This window comes from Stegostoma tigrinum, unplaced genomic scaffold (genome assembly GCF_030684315.1).
Source record: "Stegostoma tigrinum isolate sSteTig4 unplaced genomic scaffold, sSteTig4.hap1 scaffold_93, whole genome shotgun sequence".
NCBI classification, from domain to species: Eukaryota; Metazoa; Chordata; class Chondrichthyes; order Orectolobiformes; family Stegostomatidae; genus Stegostoma; species Stegostoma tigrinum.
In genome coordinates, this window is record NW_026728818.1 from 570,616 (window position 1) to 590,002 (window position 19,387).

General features: G+C 47.6%; 1 long non-coding RNA gene across 1 annotated transcript in view; it reads right to left on the minus strand.

Moving 5' to 3' along the window:
- Positions 1–406: 406 nt before the first annotated feature.
- The window catches only part of LOC132209434 (uncharacterized), a 158,051-nt gene continuing 139,070 nt past the window's right edge, over positions 407–19,387 (minus strand). The window contains exon 7 of the long non-coding RNA XR_009445517.1: positions 407–2,210. This is a non-coding gene — a long non-coding RNA (uncharacterized LOC132209434). The remainder of the gene's footprint in view (positions 2,211–19,387) is intronic.

Here is a 19,387-nt window from a genome sequence, read left to right on the forward strand (position 1 = left end):
TTTATGAGAATGATTCTCAGGGATGAGAAACTCAGTTATGAGGATTTTTTCAAGGTACTGGGACTGCTTTCCTTGGAAACTTGATAGAAACTTTCCAAAACCATGAGTGCTCAGGAGAAAGCAGATAGGAATAAAATGCTTCAGAGATAGTAGGAACTGCAGATGCTGGGGAATCTGAGATAACAAGGTGCTGAGCTGGATGAACGCAGCAGGCCCAGCTGCATCAGAGGAGCAGGAAGGCTGACATTTCAGGCCTAGACCCTTCTTCATTTTTCTGACGAAAGTTCAGAAAGCTCTTCATCCAGTTCTACACCTTGTTATCTAGGAATAAAATGTTCCCACTCCTAAAATGAATCTAGAACCAGAGGGCACAGTTTCAAAGATGCTAACAAAAGAAGCAAATGGGCAGTGAGAAAAAATACTTTATTCAGCCAGTGAGTGATCTGGGCCTGGAATCCACTGCCCGGAAATGTGGTGGTGGCAGATTCGGTGAAGGCACGCAAGAGGGATGGTTACTTAAACAGAAAAAAAAATACATGCAGGGTTTTTGGAAAAAGGTAGAAGATTGGCCTTAAATTAGAGTGCTCAGAGAGCTTGGCAAGTATGATGGGCTGAATGTCTTCCTTCTGCGTTGTAGCAATTCTGCGTTTCTGCCAGGTTCACTCTTCTGTTGTGGGCAGTGATGGATGGCATTTTTGCAGGCAATCACGTAGGTGCTGGATTTTGTACATGACGGGTAGAATTTAACACCCCTCTCTTTATGCGGGGTTTGAGCTGGAGAGTGTAAGTACAGACCTGACTGTCTTTCAAGTTTTACCCTGATGCAGTCTCGATTGGGAAGGCTGGTAAATGGTCTTTACTCCCCTGAGTGGGCAATTAATAACTGAGGCTGAACAAATATCACACAGAAAGTTTGAGAAGTAAAACTCTTAATTATAGAATCCCTACAGTGTACAATCAGACCCTTTGACCCAACATTGACCTTTGCAGCATTCCACCCACACCCATTCCACTATAACCCACCTAACCCACACATACCTGGACACTCTTAGCAACTTAGCATGGCCAAGCCATCTAACCTGCACATCTTTGGACTGTGGGAGGAAACTGGAGCACCCAGAGGAAACCCATGCAGACATATACAGAATGTGCAAACTCCACACAGACAGTCACCTGAGGTTGGAATTGAACCTGGGTCCCTGGAGCTGTGAGGCAGCAGTGCTAACCATTGATCCGCCATGCCATATTAGTAGCGATGGCAAACAGATAGCACCTGACTACCTTTTCTTACAACCTCCTGATTCCCTGGCCAGAAAACCTCTCCCACGACCCCAATTTGTTCATGACTCACTAATAGCATTGGATTAATTGCAGTACCAGCATCAGCCACCCTTCCTGGTGGCACCACCTGCAATGGCGAGACACTAGTCTCTGTTTGGCCAGCATCTCTCAGTGAGTGGGGTTTTAGCCACAGACTGCCCCCGAATGGTAAGTGCTCGGTTGGCACTTCATTCACTGGAACTTTCCCGACACGGTAACCTGGGGTTTCTGTCAGTTCTCCAAGTGCTAGGTATAATCCCTGTCATCTGATTCACATTCTGATGGAAGTATGCGTAATGCTGCTTGGATGCTAATGGTATATGTTTTGACCTCAGTATTCCAGTTACAATCCTCTCTTCATCCAGTGCAGTGAGGATAGAGATATCACCAACGACTTACAGGTTAGATGCAAGTGGATTTCCGCTGACTCTTGTAAAAGTGTTTAGTGGTTTTCAGAGCTGTTTAAGCCAGCTGAAATCTCTCAGGAATGGGGAAGCATTCCCTGACTGTGAGGATACTGCACAAGTCAACAACAGGGCTACAGTCGTGGCTATCCCCTCAGACAAGCATGACTGAGAGAATGGACAGAAATCACACAGAGCAGGACAGGTGACTGGAATAAGGTGAATGATGAAGGAGACAACGATTCTCAGTGGGATACCTGAATCTCCAGAGTCTGAATGGAGCCATTTTTCCCGTCGTGAAGAACTGTGCGTGAGCTTTCACCTTAGTACAGACATCCTCACTGGAATTGATCACTTCTGAAACTGTAACTACAACCTCCAAGCAGGGTCACAAGGTCATGGCCAGAGGATGGGAAGATTCCAGGCTGGCCCAAAGATTACTTGCAAAATTTTCCAGCTTGTCATTTTTCCTGTTCCCATAAGGACCTGTAATGGGAATCAAAATTACATGAAAATCAAGTACATTTCAGTTTTCCTTGTCAGAGAGCAGCAGGATACTGAACAGAAGACTTTGTAATAATTCTTCAATATTCTGCCCTGCCATCCTCATTTGAACAACTTGAAGTAACGAGGAGGTGACAAGAGCCTTTGTTTGATGACGTGGTCCATATGGGAGTGTGTATTACACACTCAGAGGGGCTGCATAAAGTACCACAGGAAATGTAATGGTGCAGACCACTGGAGTAGTTCAATGTTGTTTCTGCTGCCTGGAGCACTCTGGGGCAGTCCTGCAGTACAGACAAGGGCCGGTGTCGTCATGATTCTTGATAGTCTCCAACCTTGGCATCATGAGGGTACGCTGTCGCTGCCAGTGATCGGGCACCAGCTGAGAAAGAGGAGGAGTTGGAAGCAGTGACGAGGTAACCATTGCAGCTTTTTTGTTGCCAGACTTTCTGTGATCCACTCGACCAACTGTAATACAGGTAAATGTAAGCTCAAATTCCACTAACAAGGCTGAACCTTCCCTCTCCTTGGCTGTTGACTACCACTGCACCACTTGTCTACAAACAACAGTAAATGCCATCACAATATCGATATTTCAAAACAATAATGTTGAACAATCTATGCCATAATGCATGCAAATATCAACTGCCCTCATTTATTTCCTTCATACCAGTATTATAGGTGCCTTTTTCTTGCTTAATGCTCCCACAGAGTGCGATCCCTGTGACTGTGGCACTGCAGGTGAAAGCTGATGATTTTTATTGTGTTTATCCTGAGTAACTCTAGCTCCAGAAGGGCCCACCCACGACTGTACCACAACAGCTTCTGCTTTTTCTGGAGCAGAGATACCAATCATGACTCAATCTGTAACTGTTCCCATCAGGTTGGCCACAACTCAGTGCTGGAGTGGATGGGTTCCAAACACTGCGCCAGATTGAAGCCAGAGTCTTTCCTGCTCCGTGACATTAATGGCAGGCTTTCTAACCTGCCAATGCACCAATCCTTCTTCTGTCGGCCACCCCATCCCCATTGCAGTTCTCATCTGAATCCCCTGTAGCTGAAATGGAGTGTGACTTCATCCTCTGGTGAACTGGCACCAATTCCTTGAGACCTCACTGCAGGTCACTCATGCTCAGTGTACGAAATGAGGAATAACTGGTTGAGCAAAGAAATTCCAGTGTTAGTACCTTGGCAGCTCACAGCAATGCCACCTGTGAGCTAACTACAACTGGAAATGTTCAGGAATGAGTTAGTGTAAGACTGTAGATAGCTCTGAAAACTAGGAGACTGGAGGGGATTACAGAGATTAGGGGAGGGATTCAAGACCGTGGAGGGATTTGAAACCGAAACTAGAGTTTATTAATTAATATTAAAATTGAGGATTTGCTGAACTTGGAATTGATGCAGGTCAAGGGGCACAGGATGTGCTATGAACGGTTAACATAAACAGCAGAAGACCCTGATTTTATCGAGAATAGAAAGCGGGAGGTGCGCAGGGTGCATTGGAATAATTAAGTGCAAAGGGACCAATAGCAAGAAAGTCTGTTTCAGCAACAAATAAACTGGGATTGGAACAAAGTAAGATGTTACAACAGCATTCGTTTGATCGTTCTTTGTGAAAGGGGTGGGGAGCGGTTGTGAGGAAAGAAGGGGTGAGGGCAGGACATTTCCATAATTCTTCTTTCTTTCAATTAGAGTTTCTTTATTTAGTTTTACTGTCTTCTGTCCCTGTAGAGTGCACTGGGTTAATGGCAGGAAATGTACAAGGAGAAGTCCCCTCAGTGACAGCCAACTGTGTGAGAGCTATTAAAAGAGGAATTACTAAATAATGGTTACTAAATCTGGAGAACTATGATTTTGTTTACTAATGAGATTTATCAGCTCTGGTTTCTTTCAGTTGACAGCAAGAGGTTTGTTGATGAATCTCTAACATTCACAGCTTTGACTTTCAACCAACTTTCCACAAGGGGTTGGGGGGGGGGGGGGGGGGGTTCGTGAATGGAAGGAGCTGCCAACAGATGTGGCCGAGGCAGATAAAATTGCTGTATTTAAAAGACATTTGGACAGGTACACAATTAGGAAAGGTTTAGACGGATACCAAACACAGGCAAATGGGACCGGTTAAGTTTGGGACACCTGATCAGTACAGATGATTGGGACTGAAGGTCCTCATTCTGTGCTGTATGACTCTATGAATCTATGATTGAAGAGCTAACTAGGTGTGTGCATGAGGGCAATGCATTTGATACAGTCTACTTGGGCATCAGCAAAGCTTTTGACAAGATCCCCCATTTGAAGACTGTTAGAACAGGAAACAGTCCATGGGATCCGAGGACACATGTGCACAGGAAATCATAACTCGTAATTTGATTGAGTTTTTTAAAGTAGTAATCAAGAGCATTGACTAAGGCAGAAAGATGGACGCATACGGGCTTCAGTAAGGCGTTCAAGAAGGTTCCTCACGGTACTCCAAGAGGGAAGTTAAATCACACGGAGCACAGGGAGAGCTAGCCATAGAACATAGAACATTACAGCACAGTACAGGCCCTTCGGCCCTCGATCTTGTGCCGACCTGTCATGCCGATCTCAAGCCCATCTAACCTGCACTATTCCATGTACGCCCATATGCTTATCCAATGGCGACTTAAATATACCTAAAGTTGGCAAATCTACGACCGTTGCAGGCAAAGCGTTCCATTCCCTTACTACTCTCTGAGTAAACAAACTACCTCTGACATCTGTCCTATATCTTTCACCCCTCAATTTAAAGCTATACCCCCTCGTGTTCGCCGTCACCATCCGAGGAAAAAGGCTCTCCCTATCCACCCTATCTAACCCTCTGATTATTTTATATGTCTCAATTAAGTCACCTCTCAACCTTCTTCTCTCGAATGAAAACAGCCTCAAGTCCCTCAGCCATTCATTCTAAGACCTTCCCTCTATACCAGGCAACATCCTAGTAAATCTCCTCTGCACCCTTTCCAAAGCTTCCACATCCTTCTTATAATGCGGTGACCAGAACTGCACACAATACTCCAAGTGCGGCCGCACCAGAGTTTTGCACAGCTTCACCATAACCTCTTGGTTCCGGAACTCGATCCCTCTATTAATCAAAGCTAAAACACTGTATGCCTTCTTAACAGCCCTGTCAACCTGGGTGGCAACTTTCAAGGATCTGTGTTCATGGACACCAAGATCTCTCTGCTCATCTATACTACTAAGCATCTTACCATTAGCCCTGTACTTTGCCTTCTGGTTACTCCTACCAAAGTGCATCACCTCACACTTGTCTGCATTAAACTCCATTTGTCACCTCTCAGACCAGCTCTGCAGCTTATCTATGTCCCTCTGCAACCAATCCTTTGTCACTATCCACAACTCCACCTATCTTAGTGTCGTCTGCAAATTTACTAACCCATCCTTCTACGCCCTCATCCAGGTCATTTATAAAAATGACAAACAGCAGTGGACCCAACACCCACCCCTGCGGTACACCACCAGTAACTGGTCTCCAGGATGAAAGTTTCCATTCAACTACCACGCTCTGTCTTCTTTCAGCAAGCTAATTTCCGATCCAAACTGCTATATCTCCCACAATTCCATTCCTCTGCATTTTGTACAATAGTCTGTTATGCGGAACCTTATTGAACGCCTTGCTGAAATCCATATACTCCACATCAACCGGTTTACTCTCATCCACCTGTTTGGTCACCTTCTCAAAGAACTCAATAAGGTTTGTGAAGCACGACCTTCCCTTCACAAAACCGTGCTGACTATCCCGAATCAATTTATTCTTTTCTAGATGATTGTAAATCCTATCCCATATAACCTTTTTCAACACTTTACCGACAACTGAGGTAAGGCTCACTGGCCGATAATTACCAGGGTTGTCTCTACTCCCCTTCTTGAACAGGGGAACCACAATTGCTATCCTCCAGTCATCTGGCACTATTCCTGTAGACAATGATGAGTTAAAGATCAATGCCAAAGGCTCGGCAATCTCCTCCCTGGATTCTCAGAGGATCCGAGGATAAATCCCATCCGGCCCAGGGGACATAGCTATCTTCACCCTCTGTAGGATTTCAAAAACCTCTTCCTTGTGAACCTCAATCCCACTTAGTCCAGTAGCCTGTATGTCTGTATTCTCCTCGACAACATTGTGGTTTTCTAGAGTGAATACTGTTGAAAAATATTCATTTAGCGCTTCCCCTATCTCAACTGACTCCACACACAACTTACCACTACTATCCTTGATTGGGCCTCATCTTACTTTTGTCATTCTCTTATTCCTTAAATACCGAGAGAAAGCCTGAGGGTTTACCCTGATCCTATCCGCCAACAACTTCTCAAGTCTCCTCCTGGATCTTCTGAGCTCTCTCTTTCGGTCTTTCCTGGCTACCTTGTAACCCTCAAGCACCCGAACTGAGCCTTCACATCTGAAAGTAACAGAAGCATTCTTCTTCCTCTTGACCAGAGATTCCACTTCCTTCGTAAACCACGGCTCCCGCACCCTACAGCTTCCTCCCTGCCTGACAGGTACATACTTAACTAGGACACACAGGAGCTTTTCCTTGAATAAGCTCCATATTTCTATTGTGCCCATCCACTGCAGTTTCCTTCCCCATCCTATGCTCCCTAAATCTTGCATAATCTCTTCGTAATTGCCTTTCCGCCAGCTATAACTCTTGCACAGTGGTGTACACCTATCCCTTTCCATCACTGAAGTAAACATAACAGAATTGTGATCGCTATCACCAAGGTGATCAACGACTTTGAAATCTAACACCTGGCCAGGATCATCACCCAGTACTGATGTGGTCACTGCACCCCAATTCCATCAGTCACTGCATCCCATTTCACTCAGTCACTGTATCCCGTTTCTCACTGAGGCTGCATTCAATTTCCGTCAATCACTGCATCCCATTTCCGTCAGTCAAGGCATCCCATTTCCCATAGTCACTGCATCCCATTTCACTCAGTCACTGCATCTCCTTCACCATAGTCACTGCATTCCATTTCCATCAGTCACTGTTTCCCGTATCTCACAGGCGCTGCATTCAATTTCCCACACTCACTGCATCCCATTTCCCATAGTCACAGCATCTCCTTTCCCTCAGTCTCTGCATCGCATTTCACTCAGTCAATGCTTCCCATGTCCCACAGTCACTGCATCCCATTTCTCTCTGTCACTGCATCTCATTTCCCTCAGTCACTGCATCTCATTTCACTCAGGCACTGTATCCCATTTCCCTCACTCACTGGACCCCAAGTCCGCTTGGGCACTGCATCCCCATGAACTCAGTCACTCCTTCCCAGTACCTCAGTCACTGCATCCCATTTCCATCAGGTACTGCATCACATTTCCATCAGACACTACAGCTCATGTCACTCTGTCACTGCATCCCATTTCCCTCAGTCACTGCATCTCCTTCACCACAGTCACTGCATCCCATTTCACGCAGTCACTGCATCCCATTTCACGCAGTCACTGCATCACATTTCACTCAGTCACTGCATCGTATTTTACTCAGTCACTGCATCCCATTTCACTCAATCACTGCATCCCATTTCACTCAATCACTGCATCTCCTTCACCACAGTCACTGCGTCCAATTTCCATCAGTCACTGTTTCCCGTATCTCACAGACGCTGCATTCAATTTCACACCCTCACTGCATCCCATTTCCCATCGTCACAGCATCACCTTTCCCTCAGTCTTTGCATTGCAATTCACTCAGTGATTGCATCCCATTTCACTCAGTCACTGCATCCCATTTCCGTCAGTCACTGCATTCCATTTCACTCAGCCACTGCATCCCAGTTCACTCCATCACTGCATCTCCTTCACCACAGTCACAGCATCCCATTTCCATCAGTCACTGGTTCCCGTATCTCACAGACGCTGCATTCAATTTCCGACACTCAATGTATCCCATTTCCCATAGACACAGCATCTCCTTTCCCACAGTCTCCGCATCTCATTTCAATCAGTAATTGCATCCTACTTCCCAAAAATAGTGCATCCCATTTTGCTCAGTCACTGCATCTCATTTCACTCGGTCACTGCATCCCATTTCCTTCAGTCACTGCATCCAATTTCCCTCAGTCACTGCATCTCATTTCCGTCAGTTACTGCAGACCATTTCCATCAAACAATGCATCTCATTACACTCAGTGACTGCAGCTCATGTCACTCTGTCACTGCATCCAATTTCCATCAGTCAGTTCATCTCATTTCACTCATTCACTGCATCCCATTTCACTCAGTCGCTGCATCCCCTTCACCACAGTCACTGCATCCCATTTCCATCAGTCACTGTTTCCCGTATCTCACAGACAGTGCAATCAATGCTTCTCATTTCACTCAGTGACTGCAGCTCATGTCACTCTGTCACTGCATCCAATTTCCATCAGTCAGTGCATCTCATTTCACTCATTCACTGCATCCCATTTCACTCAGTCACTGCATCACATTTCACTCAGTCACTGCATCACATTTCACTCAGTCACTGCATCCCATTCCACTCAGTCACTGCATCCCATTCCACTCAGTCACTGCATCCCATTCCACTCAGTCACTGCATCCCATTCCACTCAGTCACTGCATCCGATTTCACTCAGTCAGCGCGTCACATTTCACTCAGGCACTGTATCCCATTTCCCTCACTCACTGCACCCCAAGTCCGCTTGGGCACTGCATCCCCATGAACTCAGTCACTCCTTCCCTGTACCTCAGTCACCGCATCCCATTTCCCTCTGGTACTGCATCACATTTCCATCAGACACTGCAGCTCATGTCACTCTGTCACTGCATCCAATTTCCCTAAGTCACTGCATCTCATTTAACTCATTCACTGCATCAAATTTCCCTCAATCACTGCATCCCATTTCACTCAGTCACTTCATCCCATGTCCCTCAGTCACTGCATCACATTTCACTCAGTCACTGCATCCCATTTCACTCAGTCACTGCATCCCATTTCACTCAGTCACTGCATCCCATTTCACTCAGTCACTGCATCCCATTTGAAGCAGTCACTGCATCCCATTTCACTCAATCACTGCATCTCCTTCACCACAGTCACTGCATCCCATTCCCCACAGACACGGCATCCCATTCACTTGAGTCTCAGAATCCCAGTTCACACAGCCACTGCATCCCATTTCACAGAGTGACTGCATCCCATTTCACACAGCCAGTGCATCCCATTTCACACAGCCACTGCATCCCATTTCACACAGCCACTGCATCCCATTTCACTCAATGCTTCACTTTACACACAGTCAAGGCATCCCTTTCCATCAGTCACTGCATCCCATTTCCTCAGTCACTGCATCTCCTTTCCACAGTCACGGCAATCCCATTTCACTCAGTCACTGCATCCCATTTCACAGAGTCACTGCATCTCCTTTCCATCAGTCACTGCGTCCCATTTCACTCAGTCACTGCGTCCCATTTCCATCAGTCACTGCATCCCATTGCCCTCAGTCACTGCATCCTGTTTCACTCAGTAACTGCATCCCATTACCCTCAGTCACTGCATCCCATTTCACTCAGTCACTGCATTCCATTTCACTCAGTCACTGCATCCCATTACCCTCAGTCACTGCATCCCATTAACTTCAGTCGCAGGATCCCATTTCAAACAAACACTGCATCCCATTTCCGTCAGTCACTGCATACCATTTCCATCAGTCACTGCATCCCAGTTCACTCAGTCTCGGCATCTCATTTCCCTCAGTGACTGCATCCCCTTTCCACAGTCACGGCAATCCCATTTCACTCAGTCACTGCATCCCATTTCACAGAGTCACTGCATCTCCTTTCCATCAGTCACTGCGTCCCATTTCACTCAGTCACTGCGTCCCATTTCCTCAGTCACTGCAACTCCTTTCCACAGTCACGGCAATCCCATTTCACTTAGTCACTGCATCCCGTTTCACTCAATCACTGCATCCCATTTCACAGAGTCACTGCATCTCCTTTCCATCAGTCACTGCGTCCCATTTCACTCAGTCACTGCGTCCCATTTCCATCAGTCACTGCATCCCATTTCCCACTGTCACTGCATCCCATTTCCCAGTCACTGCATCCCATTTCCCTCAGTCACTGCATACCATTGCCCTCAGTCACTGCACCACATTTCACTCAGTCACTGCATCCCATTTCACTCAGTCACTGCATCCCATGACCCTCAGTCACTGCATCCCATTAACTTCAGTCGCAGGATCCAATTTCAAACAGACACTGCATCACATTTCCGTCAGTCACTGCATCCCATTTCCCTCATTCACTGCATGCCATTTACATCAGTCACTGCATCTCATTTCACTCAGACACTGCATCCCATTTCCCTCAGTCACTACATCCCATTTCACTCAGTCACTGCATCCCATTACCCTCAGTCACTGCATCCCATTAACTTCAGTCGGTGGATCCAATTTCAAACAGACACTGCATCCCATTTCCGTCAGACACTGCATGCCATTTCCATCAGTCACTGCATCCCATTTCCCTCAGTCACTGCAACCCATTTCCCTCAGTCACTGCAACCCATTTTATTCCCCACTGGATCTCATTTCACGCAGTCACAGCATCGCATTTCACTCAGTCACAGCATCACATTCCACTCAGTCACAGCATCACATTCCACTCAGTCACAGCATCCCATTTCACTCAGTCACTGCATCCCATTCCACTCAGTCACTGCATCCCATTCCACTCAGTCACTGCATCCCATTCCACTCAGTCACTGCATCCCATTTCCCTCAGTCACTGCATCACATTTCCCTCAGTCACTGCATCCCATTTCCTCAGTCACTGCATCTCCTTTCCACAGTCACGGCAATTCCATTTCACTCAGTCACTGTGTCCCATTTCACTCAGTCACTGCGTCCCATTTCCATCAGTCACTGCGTCCCATTTCCATCAGTCACTGCGTCCCATTTCCCACTGTCACTGCATCCCATTTCCCAGTCACTGCATCCCATTTCCCTCAGTCACTGCATCCCATTTCCCTCAGTCACTGCATCCCATTGCCCTCAGTCACTGCATCCCATTGCCCTCAGTCACTGCATCCCATTGCCCTCAGTCACTGCATCCCATTGTCCTCAGTCACTGCATCCCAATGTCCTCAGTCACTGCATCCCATTTCACTCAGTCTCTACATCCCATTTCACTCATTCACTGCATCCCATTACCCTCAGTCACTGCATCCCATTAACTTCAGTCGCAGGATCCCATTTCAAACAGGCACTGCATACCATTTCCATCAGTCACTGCATCCCATTTCACTCAGCCACTGCATTCCATTTCACTCAGCCACTGCATCCCATTTCACTCAGCCACTGCATCCCAGTTCACATAGTCACCGCATCCCAGTTCACACAGTCACCACATCCCAGTTCACAAAGTCACCGCATCCCATTTCCGTCAGTCACTGTATCCGATTTCTATCAGTCACCGCGCATTTCACTCATTCACTGCATCTCATTTCACTCATGCACTGCATCCCATTTCACGCAGTCACTGCATCGCATTTCATTCAGTCACTGCATCCCATTTGACTCAGTCACTGCATCCCATTTCACTCAGTCAGTGCATCCCATTTCACATAGGCACTGTATCCCATTTCCCTAAGTCAGTGCATCCCAAGCCCGCTCAGGCACTGCATCCCTATTAACTCAGTCACTCCTTCCCAGTACCTCCGTCACTGTGTCCCATTTCACTCAGTCACTGCGTCCAATTTCCATCAGTCACTGCATCCCATTTCCTACAGTCACTGCATCCCATTTCCCAGTCACTGCATCCCATTTCCCTCAGACACTGCATCCCATTTCCCTCAGTCACTGCATCCCATTGCCCTCAGTCACTGCATCCCATTGTCCTCAGTCACTGCATCCCATTTCCCTCAGTCACTGCATCCCATTTCACTCAGTCACTGCATCCCATTTCGCTCAGACACTGCATCCCTTTTCCGTCAGTCACTCCATCCCATTTCCCTCAGTCGCAGCATCCTACACCCCTCAGACACTGCATTTCCTTTCCTTAAGACACTGCATCGCATTTCACTCAGTCACTGCATCCCATTTCACTCAGTCACTGCATCCATTTCCATCAGTCACTGCATCCCATTACCCGGACACTGCATCCCATCACCCTCAGTCGCAGCATCCCATTTCCCACAGACACTGCATTTCCTTTCCCTTAGTCACTGCATCTCATTTCCACCAGTCACTGCATCCCATTTCACTCCCCACTGCATCCCATTTCACTCAGCCACTGCATCCCAGTTCACATAGTCACCGCATCCCACTTCACACAGTCACCACATCCCAGTTCACAAAGTCACCGCATCCCAGTTCCGTCAGTCACTGTATCCGATTTCTATCAGTCACTGCGCGCATTTCACTCAGTCACTGCATCTCATTTCACTCATTCATTGCATCCCATTTCACTCAGTCACTGCATCCCATTCCACTCAGTCACTGCATCCCATTCCACTCAGTCACTGCATCCCATTTCACTCAGTCAGTGCGTCGCATTTCACTCAGGCACTGTATCCCATTTCCCTAAGTCAGTGCACCCCAAGCCCGCTCAGGGACTGCATCACTATTAACTCAGTCACTCCTTCCCAGTACCTCCGTCACTGCATCCCATTTCCATCAGTCACTGTTTCCCGTATCTCACAGACGCTGCATTCAATTTCCCACACTCAGTGCATCCCATTTCCCATAGTCACAGCATCTCCTTGCCCTCAGTCTCATCATCTCATTTCACTCAGTGATTGCATCCTTCTTCCCACAAATAATGCACCCCATTTCCCTCAGTCACTGCATCCCATTTCCGTCAGTCACTGCATCTCATTTCACTCGGTCAGTGCATCCCATTTCACCCAGTCACTGCATCCCATTGTACTCAGACACTGCATCCCATTTCACTCAGTGATGCATCCCGTTTCACTGAGCGACTGCATCCAATTTCACTCAGTGAAGAAATCACATTTCCGTCAGTCACTGCATCCCATTTTACTCAGTCACTGCATCACATTTCACTCAGTCACTGCATCACATTTCACTCAGTCACTGCATCACATTTCACTCAGTCACTGCATCCCATTTCACTCAGTGACTGAATCACATTTCACTCAGTCACTGCATCCGATTTCCCTCAGTCACTGCATCCCAATTCCCTAAGTCACTGCATCCCACGTCCGTGTGTCACTGCATCCCATGTCCGTGTGTCACTGCATCCCATGTCTCTCAGTCACTGCATCTCATGTCCCTCAGTCACTGCATCCCATGTCCCTCAGTCACTGCATCCCATTTCATTCAGTCAGTGCGTCCCTTTTCGGTCAGGCACTGTATCCCATTTCCCTCAGTCACTGTGCCCCAAGCCCGCTCGGGCACTGATTCCCTATGAACTCAGTCACTCCGTCCCAGTACCTCTGTCACTGCAGCTCATGTCACTCTGTCACTGCATCACATTTCCATCATACAGTGCATCTCATTTCACTCAGTCACTGCATCCCATTTCACGCAGTCACTGCCTCCCATTTCACTCAGTCACTGCAACCCATTTCACTCAATCACTGCATCCCATTTCACTCAATCACTGCATCCCATTTCCCTCAGTCACTGCATCCCATTTCATTCAGTGACTGCATCTCATTTCCCTCAGTCACTGCATCCCATTTCCCTCAGTCACTGCATCACATTTCCGTCAGTCACTGCATCCCATTTCACTCAGTCACTGCATCCCATTTGCATCCGTCACTGCATCCCATTTCACTCAGTCACTGCATCCCATTTCACTCTGTCACTGCACCCCCTTTCACTCTGTCACTGAATCCCCTTTCACGCAGTCACTGCATCCCATTTCACTCAGTCGCTGCATCCCCTTCACCATAGTCACTGCATCCCATTTCCATCAGTCACTGTTTCCCGTATCTCACAGACAGTGCATTCAATGCTTCTCATTTTACTCAGTCTCAGCACCTCATGTCGCTCTGTCGCTGCATCCAATTTCCATCAGTCAGTGCATCTCATTTCACTCAGTCACTGCATCGCATTTCACTCAGTCACTACTTCCCAGTACCTCAGTCACTGCATCCCATTTCCCTCAGTCACTGCATCACATTTCAATCAGACACTGCATCTCATTTCACTCAGTCACTGCACCTCATGTCACTCTGTCACTGCATCCAATTTCCATCAGTCACTGCATCCCATTTCACTCAGTGATGCATCCCATTTCACACAGTCACTGCATCCCGTTTCTCATCTGACGCTTCATTCAAGTTCCGTCAGGTACTGCATCCCATTTCACTCAGCCACTGCATCCCATTTCACTCAGCCACTGCATCCCACATCACTCAGACACTGCAACCCATTTCCCACAGTCACTGCGTCTCCTTTCCCTCAGTCACCGCATCCCATTTCACTCAGTCAGCGCATCCCATTTCCCTCAGTCACTGAATCCCATTTAACTGAGACAGTGAATCTCATTGAACTGAGACGGTGCATCCCATTACCCTCAGTCACAGCATTCCATTTCCCACAGTCACTTCATCTCCTTTCCCTCAGTCACTGCATGTCATTTCCCTCAGTCAATGCATCTCATTTCCCTCAGTCAATGCATCTCATTTCCCTCAGTCAATGCATCTCATTTCCCTCAGTCAATGCATCTCATTTCCCTGAGTCACTGCATTCTATTTCCCTCAGTCAGTGCATTCCATTTCACTCAGCCACTGCATCCCATTTCACTCAGCCACTGCATCCCATTTCACTCAGCCACTGCATCCCATATCACTCAGTCACGGCATCCCATTTCCCTCAGTCACTGCATCCCATTTCACTCAGCCACTGCATCCCATTTCACTCAGTCACTGCATCCCATTTCCAACAGTCACTGCATCCCATGACCGTCGGTCCCTGAATCCCATTTCACTCAGTCACTGCATCCCATTTCACTCAGTCACTGCCTCCCATTTTCCTCAGTCACTGCATCCCATTTCCCACAGTCACTGCGTCTCCTTTCCCTCAGTCACAGCATCCCATTTCACTCAGTCAGCGCATCCCATTTCCCTCAGTCACTGCATCCCATTTCACTCAGCCACTGCATCCCATTTCAATCAGCCACTGCTTCCCATTTCACTCAGCCACTGCTTCCCATTTCACTCAGTCACAGCATTCCATTTGACTCAGTCACTACATGCTATTTAACGGAGACAGTGAATCCTATTCAACTGAGACAGTGCATCCTATTTCACTCAGTCACTGCGTCCCATTACCCTCAGTCACTGCATCCCATTTCACTCAGGCACTCCCTCCCAAATTCAGTCAGTCACTACGTCCCATTTCACTCAGTCATTGCATCCCATTTCACTCAGTCACAGCAGCCCCTTTAACTCAGTCACTGCATCCCATTTCACTCAGTGACTGCATCCCATTTCCCTCAGTCACTGCCTCCCTTTTCCCAGTGTCACTGCAATCCTTTCCTGCAGTCACTGCAACCCATTTCCCACAGTCACTGCATCGCATTTCACTCAGTCACTGCATCCCATTTAACTGAGACAGTGAATCTCATTGAACTGAGACAGTGCATCCCATTTCCCTCAGTCACAGCATCTCCTTTAACTCAGTCACAAAATCCCCTTTCACTCATTCACAGCTTCCCATTTCACTCATTCACAGCTTCCCATTTCACTCAGTCACTGCAACCCATTTCCCTCAGTCACTGCAACCCATTTCACAGAGTCACTGCACCCCATGTCACTCAGTCACTGCAGCCCATTTCACTCATTCACAGCTTCCCATTTCACTCATTCACAGCTTCCCATTTCACTCAGTCACAGCTTCCCATTTCACTCAGTCACTGCATCCCATTTCACTCAGTCACTGCATCCCATTTCACTCAGTCACTGCATCCCATTTCCTTCAGTGACTGCATCCCATTTCCCTTAGTCACTGCATCCCATTTCTCTCAGCCAGTGCATCCCATTTCACTCAGTGACTGCATCACATTTCACTCACCCAGTGCATCCAATTTCCCTACATCAGTGCATCTCATTTCCCTCAGTCACTGCATCTCATTTCATTCAGTCACTGCATCCCATTTCCATCAGTCACGGCATCCCATTTCACTCAGTCACTGCATCCCATTTCACTCATTCACAGCTTCCCATTTCACTCAGTCACTGCATGCCATTTCCCACAGTGACGGCATCTCCTTTCCATCAGTCAACGCATCACATTTCACTCAGTCACTGCATCCCATTTCATTCAGTCACTGCATCCATTTCCCCACAGTCTCCGCATCACATTTCACAGAGACACGGCGTCCCATTTCACTTAGCCGCCTTAACCCGTTACCCTCAGTCACAGCATCCCGTTTCCACAGTCACTGCATCTCCTTTCCCCAAGTCACTGCATCCCATCTCCACGGTCACTTGCACCCATTTCATTCAATCACTGCCTCCCATTTCCAACACTCACTGCATCCCATTTCCAAAAGTCACTGCATCCTATTTCCCTCAGTCACTGCATCCCATTTCCCTCAGTCACTGCATCCCATTTCCCTCAGTCACTGCATCCCATTTCCCTCAGTCACTGCATCCCATTAGCATCAGACACTGCATTCAATCTCCATCAGTCACTGCATCTCACTTCACTCATTCACTGCATCCCATTTCCCACAGTCACTGCATCCCACTTCACACAGTCATTGCAGCTCATTTCACTCAGTCACTGCATCCCATTTCACTCAGTCACTGCATCCCATTTCAGTCAGTCACTGCATCCCATTTGCATCACACACTGCATTCAATTTCCATTAGTCACTGCATCTCATTTCACTCATTCACTGCATCCCATTTCCCACAGTCACTGCATCCCATTTCACTCAGTCACTGCATCCAATTTCCCACAGTCACTGCATCCCATTTCCCACAGTCACTGCATCCCATTTCCCACAGTCACTGCATCCCATTTCCCACAGTCACTGCATCCCATTTCACGCAGTCACTGCATCCCATTTCACGCAGTCACTGCATCCCATTTCACGCAGTCACTGCATCCCATTTCACGCAGTCACTGCATTCAATTTCCATCAGTCACTGCATTCAATTTCCATCAGTCACTGCAATGCATTCCACTCTGTTACTGCATCCCATTTCACTCAGTCACGGTGTCCCATTTCCCTAAGTCACTGCATCACATTTCACGCAGACACTGCATCCCATTTCACGCACTCACTGCATCACATTTCAGGCAGTCACTGCATCACATTTCACGCAGTCACTGCATCACATTTCACGCAGTCACTGCATCACATTTCACGCAGTCACTGCATCTCCTTTCCATCAGTCACTGCATCTCCTTTCCATCAGTCACTGCATCTCCTTTCCATCAGTCACTGCATCCCATTTCACGCAGTCACTGCATCCCATTTCACAGAGTCACTGCATCCCATTTCACTCAGTCACTGCATCCCATTTCAATCAGTCACTGCATCCCATTTCCCACTTCCCACAGTCACTGCATCCCATTTCACGCAGACACTGCATCCCATTTCACGCAGACACTGCATCATATTTCACGCAGTCACTGCATCACATTTCACGCAGTCACTGCATCACATTTCACGCAGTCACTGCATCACACCACGCAGTCACGGCATCACATTTCACGCAGTCACTGCATCCCATTTCACACAGTCACTGCATCCCGTTTCTCATCTGACGCTTCATTCAAGTTCCGTCAGGTACTGCATCCCATTTCACTCAGCCACTGCATCCCATTTCACTCAGCCACTGCATCCCACATCACTCAGCCACTGCATCCCACATCACTCAGCCACTGCATCCCATTTCACTCAATCACTGCCTCCCATTTTCCTCAGTCACTGCAACCCATTTCCCACAGTCACTGCGTCTCCTTTCCCTCAGTCACCGCATCCCATTTCACTCAGTCAGCGCATCCCATTTCCCTCAGTCACTGAATCCCATTTAACTGAGACAGTGAATCTCATTGAACTGAGACGGTGCATCCCATTACCCTCAGTCACAGCATTCCATTTCCCACAGTCACTTCATCTCCTTTCCCTCAGTCACTGCATGTCATTTCCCTCAGTCAATGCATCTCATTTCCCTCAGTCAATGCATCTCATTTCCCTCAGTCAATGCATCTCATTTCCCTCAGTCAATGCATCTCATTTCCCTCAGTCACTGCATTCCATTTCACTCAGCCACTGCATTCCATTTCACTCAGCCACTGCATCCCATTTCACTCAGCCACTGCATCCCATTTCACTCAGCCACTGCATCCCATTTCACTCTGCCACTGCATCCCATATCACTCAGTCACGGCATCCCATTTCCCTCAGTCACTGCATCCCATTTCACTCAGCCACTGCATCCTATTTCACTCAGCCACTGCATCCCATTTCCATCAGTCACTGCATCCCATGACCGTCGGTCCCTGAATCCCATTTCACTCAGTCACTGCATCCCATTTCACTCAGTCACTGCCTCCCATTTTCCTCAGTCACTGCAACCCATTTCCCACAGTCACTGCGTCTCCTTTCCCTCAGTCACAGCATCCCATTTCACTCAGTCAGCGCATCCCATTTCCCTCAGTCACTGCATCCCATTTCACTCAGCCACTGCATCCCATTTCAATCAGCCACTGCTTCCCATTTCACTCAGCCACTGCTTCCCATTTCACTCAGTCACAGCATTCCATTTGACTCAGTCACTACATGCTATTTAACGGAGACAGTGAATCCTATTTCACTCAGTCACTGCGTCCCATTACCCTCAGTCACTGCATCCCATTTCACTCAGGCACTCCCTCCCAAATTCAGTCAGTCACTACCTCCCATTTCACTCAGTCACTGCATCACATTTCACTCAATCACTGCATCCCATTTCCCTCAGTCATTGCATCCCATTTCACTCAGTCACAGCAGCCCCTTTAACTCAGTCACTGCATCCCATTTCACTCAGTGACTGCATCCCATTTCCCTCAGTCACTGCCTCCCTTTTCCCAGTGTCACTGCAATCCTTTCCTGCAGTCACTGCAACCCATTTCCCACAGTCACTGCATCGCATTTCACTCAGTCACTGCATCCCATTTAACTGAGACAGTGAATCTCATTG